Source organism: Eumetopias jubatus, unplaced genomic scaffold (assembly GCF_037043125.1).
Source record: "Eumetopias jubatus isolate StellerSeaLion01/CBP00866 unplaced genomic scaffold, mEumJub1_p1.0 scaffold_8, whole genome shotgun sequence".
NCBI classification, from domain to species: Eukaryota; Metazoa; Chordata; class Mammalia; order Carnivora; family Otariidae; genus Eumetopias; species Eumetopias jubatus.
In genome coordinates, this window is record NW_028274814.1 from 55,146,643 (window position 1) to 55,162,798 (window position 16,156).

The window sequence follows — 16,156 nt, forward strand, 5'->3', positions numbered from 1 at the left end:
CTCTAAAACTTTGTAGACACTTCAGTGTAATCATTTGATTACATATCTGGCCAAGCTCCTTTTATTTCTTCCCAAAGGGAAATTCAACAATTATTTTAAATGATTGAAAACTCATCTATATACCTGGGAAGTCTTATATACTTATTTAAAACACAAGCTTTGCCAAAAATTAGTTAATTAAACTCATTCACTTCTCAAAAATACATCACATTTTGTGTTTTTTTTTTTTAGGATTTTATTTCTATTTATTTGAGAGAGAGCAAGAGATATTACAGAGGGAAGAGAAGCAGACTCCCCTCTGAGCAGAGAGCCCGACTTGAGGCTCCATCCCAGGATACTAAGATCATGACCAAAGCCAAAGGCAGATGCTTAACTGACTGAGTCACCCAGGTGCCCCTCAAAAATACATCATATTTGGGGAACCCTCCTACACTGTTGGTGGGAATGCAAGCTGGTGCAGCCACTCTGGAAAACAGTATGGAGGTTCCTCAAAAAGTTGAAAATAGAGCTACCATATGATCTAGCAATTGCACTACTGGGTATTTACCACAAAGACACAAATGTAGGGATCCGAAGGGGTATGTGCACCCCGATGTTTATAGCAGCATGTGTCCACAATAGCCAAACTGTGGAAAGAGCCAAGATGTCCATCGACAGATGAATGGATAAAGAAGATGTGGTATACACACACACACACACACACACACACACACACACACACACACACACACACAATGGAATATTATGCAGCCGTCAAAAGGAACGAAATCTTGCCATTTGCAACGACATGGATGGAACTGGGGGGTATTATGCTGAGCGAAATAAGTCAATCAGAGAAAGACGTGTATCGTATGACCTCACTGATATGAGGAATTCTTAATCTCAGGAAACAAACTGAGGGTTGCTGGAGTGATGGGGGGTGGGAGGGATGGGGTGGCTGGGTGATAGACATTGGGGAAGGTATATGCTATGGTGAGCGCTGTGAATTGTGCAAGACTGTTGAATCACAGACCTGTACCTCTGAAACAAATAATACATTATATGTTTAAAAAAAAAGAAGAAGGGACACCTGGGTGGCTCAGTCAGTTAAGCGGCTGCCTTCAGCCCGGGTCATGATCCCAGGGTCCTGGGATCGAGTCCCACATCAGGCTCCTTGCTCAGCAGGGAGCCTGCTTCTCCCTCTCTCTCCCTCTGCTTATGCTCTCTCTGTCAAATAAATAAAATCTTTAAAAAAGAGAGAGAAGAAGAAGAAGATAGCAGGAGGGGAAGAGTGAAGGGGGGGAAATCAGAGGGGGAAACGAACCATGAGAGACTATGGACTCTGAGAAACAAACTGAGGGTTCTAGAGGGGAGGGGGGTGGGGGATGGGTTAGCCTGGTGATGGGTATTAAAGAGGGCACGTTCTGCATGGAGCACTGGGTGTTATACACAAACAATGAATCATGGAACACTACATCAAAAACTAATGATGTAATGTATGGTGATTAACATAACATAATAATAAAAAAATAATAAATACTTTAGTTTGCTCAAGATCTGGATTATAATTTTTTTTTGTTTGTCAGAAAGAGGGAGAGAAGACAAGCAGGGGGAGCGGCAGGCAGAAGGAGAAGCAGACTCCCCGCTGAACAAGGAGCCCAATGTGGGACTCGATCCCAGGACCCTGGGATCGTGACGTAAGCCAAAGGCAGATGCTTAACCAACTGAGCAACCCAGGTGTCCCTGGATTATAATTTTTTGCAAGGAATTCCTTTTTCCAGAGCCAATTGTCCTTCTTTCCTGTCATTGATAAGACAAATCATAATGATATCAATAAGGTAACACAACTTCTTGATGATGAAATGCTGTAGTATCATTCACTTTCTTCTTGAAGACATTCTTTCTGGAATCTTCATGTTGTAATTTAAGTTATCCCAGGATTTTATCATGTTCCTAGATTAGTTTGAATGTTTCTTGGTTTATCTATTCTCTTTTCTCTTGGATTTGTTTTCACTTTTCTTGACACATCCTTAAATAAATTTTTCAAAAAAAGTAAATGAAAGGAAAAAGTTTTTGGACTCCTCGCTTTTTTGGAAGTGTCTTTTTGGCTAGATACAAAATTCTAGAATAAAACATTTCTTTTCAAGAACTTAAAGTTATTAAATCGTTATCTTGCACCTAGGGCAATTGATGGAAAGCCTGAAACCAATGTAATTCGTTTTCTTTTGTAAGTAAGTAGTTTTTCTATGAATAATTTTTAGTCTTCCTTTTATTCATCATCTTCTGAAATTTATCAGGGATATACTTGGTGTAAGATGTTAGAAAATATTATTCAGAAACTATTATTATGGTATTTCATAGGCCCTTTCAATGTGATCATTCATTTATTCTGACTATTCTGAGAAAAAGAAATTATTTTGTTCATTTGTTTGTCTCTTTTTCATCTCTTCTGTTTTCTCAATTCTCCTTTTTTGGATCTCCTAGTGGATGTTGGTTGGAGCTCATGGATGGGTTCTCCATTTGTCTTAATTTTTCTCTACTTCAGCAGTCATACCTGTAATTACCAGGAACTCCCCCTTTTTCTCTAGTAGCTCCTTTCCTGAGATAGCTCATTCTTAGTCTCAGTGTCTTCCTGACTCTGGAAAAACAATCAGTTTAAAGGGCATGAAGAAGTAGACCTTAAGGCCATTGGTATAGATCTTTCACCTGAGAAGTTTTGCTGTGAGCAATGGTAGAAAAATAAAATGGTAGCTAGAGATTGTAACAGTCAAGTGAGTATGTTTTGTTTTGATTTATTTTGCTCCACAATAAGAGAGATCTGTGTGTTTTTGAAAGCCAGCAGGAAGAATTAAGAGTCCTTAGGGAACAGGGACTCTGTTCCCCACCACACGCACACACCCCCATGGCTGGTATTTGGCCACTGCACACCAGTACTGTTGCAGCAATGTTAAAATACCCAGTTACTTCCCTGATTGTTCATAAAGGTCACTGCCACAACTCCTTTGAAGGCTATGCAAGATGCCAGCATTCCTGAAGCTGCCCCAGTAACTGCCTTGGGAACACTGTAAGCTTTCTTCAATGCAGAACCTAAAGGGTTATTCCTGGAACACCAGAGAGACTCCAGAACTCTGCTCTAGTAATAAAGGAGAACTTTTTTAGTCACTAAGTATCTATGCACATTAGCTCCCCAGATTTCCCCTTCCTGCACACAGATTCTTTTCGAGGACTTCAGAAGGTTGGCTTTGCCTCCTCATGCCCTCTGCCCAGCCCCAAGGAGTACGGAACTGACACCACAAGGAAGCCACTTGGCACTGACCAGCTTGCAAGCCACCCACCATTGTTCTGACATACCGCTCCCATCCCTACATATCCCTCACCCAGAGCAGACCTGGACCGCCAACACAAGGTGGGAGGGAGCATCCCAGTTCATGGTACTGGCCCCCCTTGAGCAGATGCCAAGTGCCTACCTGGGCTCCCCAGGCTATGGCCAACTACCACCAGCCTCGTGTTTCCCTTAGAAGATTGCTGTGCAGTCTATACCTCCGTAGAACTTTGGTTCTGAGAGTACAGGAGAGAGGAGAGCAAACATGTAGGTAATGAGGCCATTGCACAAAATGGCGAATGCTTTAGTTCTGGTGGCCCAGCTTCAGGAGAAGAAAATGGAAAGAGCCTGAGGACAGTTAGGGCCTGGAAACGCCTGGAAGGCATGCGGGTCTCCCTTTCTACCTCCTCAGTTGAACTTCACCTTTGTTTAGTAGGATAAGTTGGTTAAAACTGACCAACTGCCTGCTTAGCACAAGAGTTCAAGCATTAATTTTTTAACAAAAATGACAACATGTCTGAAGCACATAGCAATAATATTGAAAAGAAAAAAAGCCACACATATACATATGATATGATTTCAGGGATATAAAATTCTAAATCAGAAATAAACTACAGCTGGGGTGCCTGGGTGGCTCAGTGGGTTAAACGGCTGCCTTGGGCTCGGGTCATGATCCCAGGGTCCTGTGATTAAGCCCTGAATGGGGCTCTCTGCTCAGCGGGGAGCCTGCTTCTCCCTCTCCCTCTGACTGTCCCTCTACCTACTTGTGCTCTCTCTCTCTCTCTCTCTGCCAAATAAATAAATAAAATCTTAAAAAAATAAATAAATAAACTACGGCATGGAGTTATATGGGAAGAAGCGGCAAAACTATAAAAAAAAAGGCAAGTAAAAGATTAAGTCAGGGGAGGGGTTTCCTCTATCTCGGGAGAGGCACCTAGGGGTTTCTGAGATGCTGATCGCATTTTATTTCTTAACCTGGGTAGTGGTTTCATGAATCTTTACCAGTTAATTATTAAATTATATAGTTAGGTGTATGCACTTTTTGTATGTATACTGTATTAAACAATATTTCTAAAAGGAAAAGATTTCAGTAGAATTTGTCGGAAGACCATTCCTAGTGTAAGGTAATACATAAAGCAGCATGAGGCTTCTCCTTCTCTCCACTGAACAAAGGAAGCCATGGAAGGAGCCACCGCCACGTGCTATGCTGTGGGCATGAGCCACCTATGATATAAATACAATGGTCATAAGTAACCTCAAAACAGAGATAATATTAAAATGTAGAAAAGTCATTGGTGGGGTGGGGGGGGCGCCTGGGTGGCTCAGTGGGTTAAGCGTCTGCCTTTGGCCCAGATTGTGATCCCAGGGTCCTGGGATCGAGTCCCGCATCAGACTATCTGCTTCTCCCTCTCCCTTTGTTCTACCCACCCCCCAACGTGTTCTCTCTTCCTCTCAAATAAATAAATAAAATCTTAAAAAAGAAAGAAAGAAAAGTCGTTAGGAAGTGATTAGTTTTGAGTACATTACTATGTTTTTTAAAATAAGTTATTTAATTATAACTTCCCATCATTTAACTTTTAATTATGACTATGTCTAACAACCAGCTTACAAAACTCTTGAAATTTTAACAAGTAAATGTAAACCAGTGCAAGCCAGCTCCAGCACACCACTGACTATGGCCCATAACGAAGGCCTTAATAATGGTGAAAAAGAGTATAAGCAAACCAAGGGCTGGTCCAGGACACCAAGTACAGGATTTACTTATTTATGCATCTAGCCTTGGCATAGCACTTACCGCACACCAAGTCCTGAGCTCAGCACTATTTGCATATTCCCCCTGATGTGTGTGGCTTTGCCTGACCTATAGCATGCATGGAATTGATCACTCAAGGTCTTTAAAGGTGACTGGAGTCTCAAGTTCATCGAAAAATGGGTAAAGACTTACATACTGGCCAAGGCCAGAGGGCATTTAGCATTATGTGTGGGAAATGGCTGTGGCTAAGAAAGATTCGCTCCCAAGCATGGTCATTTCTGAAGCATTTACGAAGAGTTCATGAAGGGCTTCAGTAGCCTAGGATGAAAAATGATCAAGCAGAGGGTCACCTGGCTGGCCCGGTAGGTAAAGCATGTGACTTTTGGCCTCAGGGCCATGAGTTTGAGCCCCACATTGGGGTAGAGTTTACTTAAAAAAAAAAAGGTCAAGCAAAAGAAATAGAAAAAGTATCCAAGAAGAATCAGGAGTAGAAGGGGACTGGTTAACTGTCTTTTGGGAAAACTAACAACACTGAGGCAATCAAATGTGAGGAATAAAGGGTGATTGGGACACGTACAGCCATCTAGATTGCTCGGGAGCCCAACCAATGACCCTAAAGCCACAAGAAACTCTTGAGAGCTTCAGACACAGCCTGAAAAGCAAGCAGGACAGAAAATATTGCCACTACCCTGTTGTAAAGTATCATGTCCTTAGAAAGACTTCATGATCTATGTGGTATATGATAATATGATGAAGAGAGAAAACCAGTTTCACATAGAAATGAGTAAATGGATGAATGGTATACATAGTTGTAACTTCTAGCATAGTGACACATTTTAATTATTGTGAAATTTTAAATGTTTATGAATTTCTGCACCTACCAGATACTAGAATTCAAGAACCGGGTGACTATGGTTGGTTATCTTTTAAATAGGAGGAAGTGGATACGAGCAGTACCATGTGGGAAGCTACAGGTCTTTAAAACTAATTAGACTCAGGTGTCAAATGATAGGTGTTGGTCAAATGCTAGAAACGATTACCACTTTTTTTACTGAGCTAAGCAGTATTCTGCTGGAATGTCACACAAATTTAAAATAAAAGATGCTTTATTATGCTGTTCCAATCTCAAATTCGCTTACAGATTTAACTAGGACTTTCCCCTTTTTCATAGAGTAGTTGAGATGACATTTATATTAAATCATATTCATTTTGTTTGTATTTGGGATTTCTTAAGGGCCAGTCTTGGGTTTGATATTATATAAAACAGAAAAGAAGACCACGTCCATGCCCGAGAGGTTTGTAATCTCGGCATGACAGACAGGACTGTAATGGTCTAATACAATTCAGGGATGATTGAGTTACTACCAGGGCTTTAGTTTTGCTCTAGGAACTCTTCCAATTATCCAAAGAATCATGGGACCAAGAGAAAATAAGCATTTTGGAAAAAAAAAAATAGATGCTTACTGCCTTAACCACCACCTCACTCTCAATCTCGCCTAGGGAATGGGGCGGCGGGGGGGGCGGTGTCGGGCAGAGAATGCAGAAAGGCAGTTATCTTACAAATGGGGAGATGGCATTTTCTGCTCTCCCCAATCTGCCCGCCACAGGCATCTATGGGATGTACTAATGCAAATTGGAATTGAAGCTTGGAAAGCTTCCTTCTAGTCTGTTCTGAAATTAAATCTCTGGGTAGTAGAGAGCTTATTGTTTGGATAAGATCTAGCCTCAGGATAGTACCCTGATCGGGGGCATGATAAAAGTCTATCAAGGCTCTTAAGAAGACACTTGGCCAGGAGGAATGCTGACACACCCAACATCCTTCACCAGCCGGCACTCCTTCCTTTTGTAACCCAGACTATAGATGAAAGTGCTGGCCCCTGCTAGCACAACATTCTAAACCTATCCATGAGTATTCAATCTCATTTTTCCGAAACCTTGGAAAAAATCATAGCCTCCATGAATCTCGGGTCTTTCATCTGGGAAAAAAGCTCATCAAGACGCCTCCCTTTTGTCTTTCCTATCTATCATCATAGAATCCCCTGAGCTGACCTCACCTGGCTCCCTCCATCCCTCACAACCCCACGTTGATCTCCTTCTCAGCCCCGCTCCCCTCTTCCTCTCTTGACAATAATGACTGCTGCCCATCTACTGAGCAATGAGCCCATAAGTGCTGCTCGGAAGCCTGTCGCAGTCTTCTTTGCATCCCAGGATTACGGGATGACTCTAAGTGGCACGGCTGTCCCTCTCCTCTCTCCTAGAACACTGGAGAGGCAAAGAACTAAGGTCAACACAGGGATCTGTGGGTCTCAGAAACCGTGGGTCAGGCACATTTGAATTCTGAGAAGTCAGGTATTAGCCCAGCCACTCCTGCTCCCTTTTCTGCCCTGGCACACGGCCAGAAGGGGCAGAGAAGGGGACAGCAAAAGTGAGTTTTCAAGGGTGTTAACTCTCGAGACTGTCCCAGTCTGCCCCCCGCCACATATCCAGGAAAGGGACAGAGCCTTCCAGCTCTGCTTTCTTTGCCCGGACTCAATGGACTGTGTTAAAGAGTCAGCAGCTCTCTACCTGCCCCCCTCCAGGGGGAAGGAGGAGATAATAGAATCAAATTCTTTTATTTTTCTAGACAGAATCAAAAATCAGAGTTGAAATCATTTTGCATGCACCTTCCCAATGAAGCGCTGTTTCCTGCAGAGAATTTCTGAATTTAGAACCCTCTCACCTTCTTGCCATCTTTATCAGATCGGTTCCTTAGCGTTTAACTTCTTCTTTCCCCCCACCCCTTTCGGGAGGGGTAAAAAAAATAATGAATAAAAATACAGGTGATGATCTCAGGAGGCTGCAAACAAATCATGGTTGGAAGAAAGTCCATAATGGCTTGAAGCTGAAAATAATTGTATCAATTGCACTGGTTCTTATACATTTTTATGTTGCATCCCGCAGATATGGAGAAGTATGATAATATATCTAAACGTTTTTCACTAAACTGACTGACAGACTCTCACTCGTGAGCCTGGTAGGCCTAAGGGACCTGCTAAGAAAAGGATTATTATTAAAAATATTCATTTCTGCACCAAGGCCAAAGGAAACAGGCAGTGACATATGGATCAGCACTGAAATTTTAAACCTTTAATTGACTTTTTATGGGTCTGTACGCTAAATATTAAACACGGGGATTTCTTTCTGTTATATTTCCAAAGTGACTTTGCATTCTGTTTTGTTTGGTACCTTTAATCTTTTTGTTTTTTAAAATTGTTTTTAGCTCTTTGATTTTATCACACTGTTTTAGACCAAGCCAGCATCATCACCCAAATCTGTCATTTCATACTGTGTCATCGTGCTGAGGACAGACATGGTTATGCAGAGATGGCACCTTTCCAATTATCTGGGGTAGCACATGATTAGAAGGGCATAGATAAGCAAAGCCAATGAAAAATCTTAAAATCTCTTGGTCACCAGTACTGCATTTTCAGGATTCTCCTTTACTAAACACGTCACAAAATTTGCTAATAAAATTGATTCGATTTCCAATTTCCTCTCCTACCCATGCTAACTCACCGGTGAAAGTGATCTTGATAATAAGCAGATAAATGATGCAATGACAACAACGGGATAATCATAATCAATATACAAAGGAGCCCAGTCTCCACTGTGGTAATGAGAGTCAGCTAAATCTCAATAGACCTTGTTTATTTTATTTTATTTTATTTTATTTATTTTATTTTATTTTGCCTTTTTAATAATGCTCTATAGTGGGTGGGGGTTGTTCAAACTTGAGTCTAAACTGTGTTTTGTTTTGTTTTGTTCTAGGGCACATACATTGGACCTGAATGAGACACAGGAAGAGGGTGACAGAGGCACTTCCATAACTGGGAGCAATATGAGTCTCTGGTTGTCAGGCAATGGCAGCGAGTAGCAATGGCCAGTAGACCTCATTTGGCTTAGTGGGTGGCCAGGACCTCAGCATCAGCCAGCACTGAGCGCAACCAATGTAGAAAATGAGGAAATGGATTGGACATCCTGTGAAAGCAGAGGGGACCTGAATCTGAGTTTGCATGAGATACACCAGGAGTGGATCTGAATGGATAAGAACCAGGGAAATATTAATTCCTCTTAAAATAGCCTTATGGCCACCTTTCTGACCAGGCTGGAAGAACATGGAGAAAAGAAAATTACAGATGTTTGGAATCACACACGTTTTTTTTTTTTTAAGATTTTATTTATTTATTTATTTGAGAGAGAGATTGAGAACAAGCATGGGTGGTGGGGGGGAAGCAGAGGGAGAGGGAGAAGCAGACTCCCGGCAGAGCAGGAAGTCCAATGCAGGTCTTGATCGCAGGACCCCGGGATCATGACCTGAGCCTAAGGCAGACGTTTAACGACTGAGCCACCCAGGCGCCTGGAATCACACACTTTTTAAAAAGATATAATTGCAGTGTGTGTGTATATGTTTGATTTTTTACTTTTTTGGCTAAATATGTTTCGTTTTTCCCTATCTCTAGGGTCACTTTTCTTTCCCATCCTCTTGGATCACCTGTCTTCACGGATGTAACAGTGGTCAGGTGAGGTATGCTTTCTCTGATGCAAGAATGGGATGATCTGTCTATATGAGTCAACCCAGAATGGTAAAATACTCAAACAATAGCCATAAAAAGGCCAAAATTTGCTCAGAAAATGGACCACCTCCTAAGTCTCAGTTTTCTTTCTTTCTTTTTTTTTTTAATTTTATTTATTTGACAGAGAGAGACACAACGAGAGAGGGAACACAAGCAGGGGGAGTGGGAGAGGGAGAAGCGGGCTTCCCACGGAGCAGGGAGCCCGATGCAGGGCTCGATCCCAGGACACCAGGATCGTGACCTGAGCCGAAGGCAGTCGCTTAACGACTGAGCCACCCAGGTGCCCCTTGTCTTAATTTTCTAAGCTACAGAGAAGTGTATTCATATGAGAGGATAAAACTAAAATGAAATCTCATCTTGCCACTTAGGCTCCCTTCCCCTTAAGGTAACACAATGTTTTGTATTTAGTGATCCAGGGGATAGGTAGAGTTGGTCTAAAACACCGCCTGGCAGAGTGGGAATTTACTTTGTTCTGCTTTGTAGACACAGTGCATTCCCATAAGAAGCAGTTCAAACCATGTTCTGCGACCTTTAAGAATCTAGGGGGAAAGGGAAAGTGCTGTGAGACTGGAGACAGGAAACAAACAAACAAAAAAAAAAACCTGGCCTTTTTTCCCAAATGCAAAAGGAAGCTGGAAGCTGTAAAAAAGCAGAAGAGTATATTTGTTAGGCCAATTTCAGCCACCACGAGCAGAGAGCAACTTGAACTTCTTAAACAAACAATGGGAAATTCATTGTAAGGTCAACCTGAACTTGAACCCCGGTATGGACATGCTCAAGTCTCAGTCCTGCAGCTTCTGAACTCTGTGACTGTCAGCCGATTACTTAATCTCTCTATGCCTCAGGGTTTTACCTGTGATGGGAAGTACCTGACACTCGGGTGTATTTCGAGGGTTGAAGGAGAGGATGCCTGAAAAGGGCTTACAGTGGGCCTGGCTTACTGCAAATGGCAGTCTTCGTTATTGCTATTAATGATTCATGGGAGTTTATGAATGTTGTCAGCAAATTTGTAAAGGGTGGCCATATGGAAGAGAGAGAGAAAGACGTGTTCTGAAAGGTCCTGCTAGGTAGAATTTAGACACAATTTTCAGCTCAGTTTGGAAAAATCTACTGAACAATCTGAGCCATACAAGAGGAGAATGATTCACCTCAAGAGATGGGAAGCTGCTTCCAGTCCTTGCAACAATTAAATGTCAGCTGGCAGCTTGGTGGAATGGAAAATTTCTCCGGCATTAAAGAGACGGTAGGGCTATTAGAAAACCGTTAGGATTCTTTTGAACCTATGAGATCCTATGATTCTATTATTCCTTTCCCTTCGATTTACAATAGAAATAAATGAGAAAAAAGTCACATTTTAGGAATGGCAGAGAGGAGTGTAAGACAGAGGAAAGACTTCTGCTGCTGTTTCTCCGGATATCATCATGACTATGAATGATGCTAATGTTCAATGCTCCAGAAAGTGGGTCGAGATGGCCTCTAACGGGATCTCCAAACAGGACTTTTCCAGCACTTCTTTAAGGACTGTCTTTATAAATAACCTTCTAGTATAACAAGAATGCATATTCACTTATTTCTTGATTTGTGCAAGATATATTTATTAAGCATCGATTATGTATCAGGAACTAGGGACACAACAATGAGCAAGATAGGCATGGCCCATGTGTCCATGAAACTTATAGTTATTCATTTTGCAGTTTGTAAAAACATCCTTGCTGTTTCTAGTATTTTACTATAGATGAGTGCCTGCCTCAGACTCTAAAAGGGTTTCAAAATGACTCTTTTGGTACCTCCTGACATTTCGTGAACTATTACATCAAGTCAACTTGGTATTTACCTCACACTGAACAGAAACTGCCCCAACTGGGTTGCCCCAAGCATATATGCCAAGAATAGAGGTGTACTTTTAGAGTCACTTATTATCCTATATTGAAAAAGAATTCTCTTGCCTCCTAATTTTATTGAAGGCAAGAAGAGACCATGACTAACGCATACTACTTTTTAAAAATTCCTCACTGTTGGGGTGCCTGGGTGGCTCAGTCGGTTAAGCATCTGCCTTCAGCTCAGGTCATGATCCCAGGGTCCTGGGATCCAGCCCCATATCGGGCTCTCTGCTCAGCGGGGAGCCTGCTTCTCCCTCTACCTCTGCCACCACCCCCTGCTTGCATGTGGTCTCTCTCTCTCTTTCTCCCTCTCTGTAAAATAAGTAAATAATTTGTAAATAAATATTCCTCACTGTTGACTCAGGGCTCTGTATTCATGGTACAGTTACACAATTCCACTTAGAATTCACTAGAAAATCTATAGCTATCCCAATCTGTGGAACTGTACCCAAAACCAAGTGGAACACAGATGCACTGGAACTTGAAGAAAAAGGGGGGAAATCCTCTGTGATCACCCTGTGTAAAATCAGAGTCTCTATAGTGCCTCATTTTGGTGATCAAGGATATAGAACCTTAGAAGAGCTTTCCACTTCAGATGTTTAATAAAAATAGTCTTCACATGTCTGCTTATCAAAAGCCCTGTCTATTTTTATCCTGTTATGTATGGGCTTTGGTTTCAGCTTGAACTATTCAAAGCCCAGGAAAGGCCAGGAGTTTGAATACAGGTTTCCCCTGCTTTCCAAAAGTAGAGTGTTCCTATGCCTTTTTTTGTAGATGGAAATGGCATAAAGCAAAGAAGCAATTATCAATTGATTTACATGGAAAATCTTTTTAGTGTTCTCAGACCCAAAAAATAACCTCTCTTAGGCTTTTCTGATACCTTAGGACACATCTTGCTAAAAGATGCACAAAATAGATGGGGATAAAGCACAGATGCCCACAGACACAGGTCAAGTCTGTGGTGGCTTGCTGCTGAGATGCTGAGCCTGGGAAGGAACTGGGCGGTGCCACTTTCTCTGCTAGAGGCATGCTGCAAAACAAACACTGGATGCTATTTTCAGTTTTTTGTCTTTTTTTGTAAAAGCGAAAGTGCTCTTTGGATTTCTCTTGGTTGACAAAAACGGATATTGATGCAGATGCTTTGTCAAAGCGAGGTGGCGTAATGCAAAATTTGAAAAGCAGCAGATCCTTGTATGTAGTCCATTACTTTTCCTGCTTCTATTTGTAAAAATGAGAGAAAAGGAAAATATTATGGGTACCAAGAATCTAGAGATTCAAGGATTATAAAAAAATGAAATAGCCATCCCTGATAACTGGGTAATCCCTGATTTTTTGGTGGTCATCATTGCTAACTACTGTAAATTTTGCCTCAGGACCGAAATACAAGGAAGGGCAGCTAGGGCAGCAGCCATGGTCATGAAACTATTTCCTCCCATGTGAAAGTAGCTGTCATTAGACACTGAGTCTGGAAGCAGAGAAAGAACATTTTTTTTTAAGATTTTATATATTTATTTGACAGAGAGAGAGACAGAGCGAGAGAGGGTACACAAGCAGGGGGAGAGTGAGAGTCAGAAGCAGGCTTCCCACGGAGCAGGAAGCCTGATGTGGGGCTCAATCCCAGGACCTCGGGATCCTGACCTGAGCCGAAGGCAGATGCTTAACCATCTGAGCCACCCAAGCACCCCGAGAGAGAACATTTCTATGCCATCTTTCAACCCATGGTCCAAGAACAAAGGTGTGCCCTTCAAAGTGCATACACTCTACAACTGCTCCAGTCATCTCATCTCTTCCAAGGCAAAGGAAGACCCTACGAAGCCTCTACGCAGTGACTGGCAGCCCACCCTGTCTATTACTTGGAGCAGCCGATCCCAATGGAGGATGCTGTCTTTGTCCTTTAGGACAGAGGATAAAGTCTACAACTGTGCAGCCTTTTCCAAACTTCTCTGATGATAAGAAATACCTGGGGTACTTGCTAAACACACAAATTCCCAAGCCCCACCCAAAACCACTGAATCAGAATCTCCAGGTGAGGAGGCTGGAAAGTTAAATATTTAATAAGTGTCCGGGGTGATTCTTTTTTTCACAGAAGCGAGGGAAATAGAAGTCAAAGTCCTTGTTCATAATTCTCCTCAAGCCTCCTGGGCTCTAACGAATTGGGTGGCAGGCCCTGTTCACTGGCCCGGAAAGCAACCTTGTCATCGAGCTTCCAGAGGTATCAAGAACCTTTCATATGTGCCACCACGTTCAGCATCCATGTCATTCAATAACCAAATACTTATGAGACGAACCAAATTAGACAATTAAACAGCATAGAAAGAAATAGTGGTTCATTAGAGAAATTGTTTCCATTAGATCCTTCAAAGTGTTTTTGGAACAGAAAATCCAAACAAATGCTTTAGTTGGCATAATATTTGAAAACCACTTTCAGTATACCAGTCTTCTGAAAAAAAGGAAGTTTTGCATTAAATTGTCAATCCAATAGAAACATAAGCATGTAAAACCCCCATCTAGGACAAAACCCAGATAGTAACTTATTTTCCATATACAGTGACAATTATACTTGACTAGACACATCCTACATGAAGTTCATAATTATTACAAAAACATGTGGCACCTGGGTGACTCAGTCGATTTAGCATTTGCCTGCAGCTCAGGTCGTGATCCCAAGGTCCTGGGATCGAGCCCCGTGTCTGGCACCCCACTCAGTGGGGAGTCTGCTTCTCCCTCTCCCTCTGCTCTCCTCCTGCTTGTGCTTGCTCTCCTCTCTCTCTGTCAAATAAATAAATAAAATCTTTTTTAAAAAAACCATTATTATTCCAAAAATATCCTGATGAGCAGACACTACTGATAATGTTACATAATAAGATAAATTAATTTTATTATCTTAAATGAAAGTTAATCAAAACAAAATTATTTTATTAAAAAGTAAAAGACATAAAAAATTGGCTTCTGCTTAATGAATCCAGTGAATATTTTGTCCACATCTGTTAATTAAATAAATCCAAATATAACATTTTGAGATGGTCCCAGATATTTCCCAGGGTTCTATGTGGCTAGTTGCAACCACCTGGTTAAGTTCCGTTCAGTGGGATGTCAGCAAACATAATGTGTGCCACTTCTGGGTCTGACGTTCCCCACCTCTGAACTCGAGTCTCTTGGCCCCTTTGCCCCTTTCCAATGGCTGGAAGAAGGGGCAGTCATAGCTCCACACGTTGGCAGCTATAAGTTGAGAAAAGGAAGGCTGCCTGCCATTCCAAGACATCCAGGCGTGTGTGTGTGTGTGTGTGTGTGTGTGTGTGTGTGTGTGTGTGTGTGTGAGAAAGAGAGAGAGGAGCTTCTGTTTTGTTGAAGCCACTTTTATTTTGAGTCTTTTTCTTAGAGCTGCCTCGCTTGTTCCCTAATACATTACCACAAATTAAAAACCTTGAAAAGGGAAACTACTGCCAGAATAATAAGAATTTCAGGAAAGGTATAAACTAAAACAACCACTTTGCGATACAGATTAATCCTGAGTGAATTTCTATTTTTCATTTCCAACTTTTCAAAAAAAATCAATGGACCTTTTTAAAAGTAATTGTCAATTCTCCTACCTTCTAATACCTATTCTCCATATCTGCTGTCTTTAGATGTTATTGTAGGATACTAAGTGACCTTTTAGGTTATTTATGATGTAAAATGAACTATCTTTAAAATTGTAATCTTTTAACTGTCAGCAAAGCCTTGCAAAGTTCAACAGATTCATAAATAATGAAAGTTAATATTCTGCTACAATATTTATGAAAATTTTAAGTCAGAGACATATAGATTTAAAAATAAAAACACAATATTTTTGCATTAGCAATTCAGATCAATAGAGACAATATTCCTAAGGCTAAAGTTTTCAAGGCACTATTTCTATTTTTATATCTCTCTAAGGGAAAAGTGTTTTCTGTCATTTTGTATAAATAGACAGAGTCTTAGTCCAGATTTTTTCAACACAGAATATTAAAACTCAGGATATACAACTGTTAACGTTAGAAGGGCTAGGACACTCTTACGGGTATCCTGAGATTTGCTCTCTTAAGGTCTAACTTCGAGTAACTCTTTCTTATACAGGCTCCATCTGCTTTAAGCAATAACCAAGGGCATGAGTAATAATCCCAGGGTCCTCTGATTCTCAAACCTTTTGGAAAATGCCCAAGATCCCCAAGCTGCCCAGTTATCTCCTTTTCCTGTGGGACGTCAGACCCTCTGTTCTCAACATGCTTGAATGTCTGCCTCCCTCCCTGCCTTTCTGATGGCTGCTCCCCACTTTCCAAGGCAGAGTTCTCAAGTTTGGGGAAGGATATGATTATGACAGCCAACTCTCCAACTTGTGAGCTGAGGTTTCTGAAAGCTTCTGGAGAAGAATTTTTGGTTGAAGAAAACCTTATAGAAAAAAAAAAAGAGCATCCTAAGGACACACATCCAGAATGATCATAAAAAGTTTCTTAAATATTTTATAATCATGAAAACAGACTAATAAAGGCTAGGGTTGCCAGATTTAGCAAATAAAAAATATGGAATACCTAGTTCAATTTGAATTTCAGATAAACAAAAAATAATTTTTTAGTATGCATATGTCCCATGC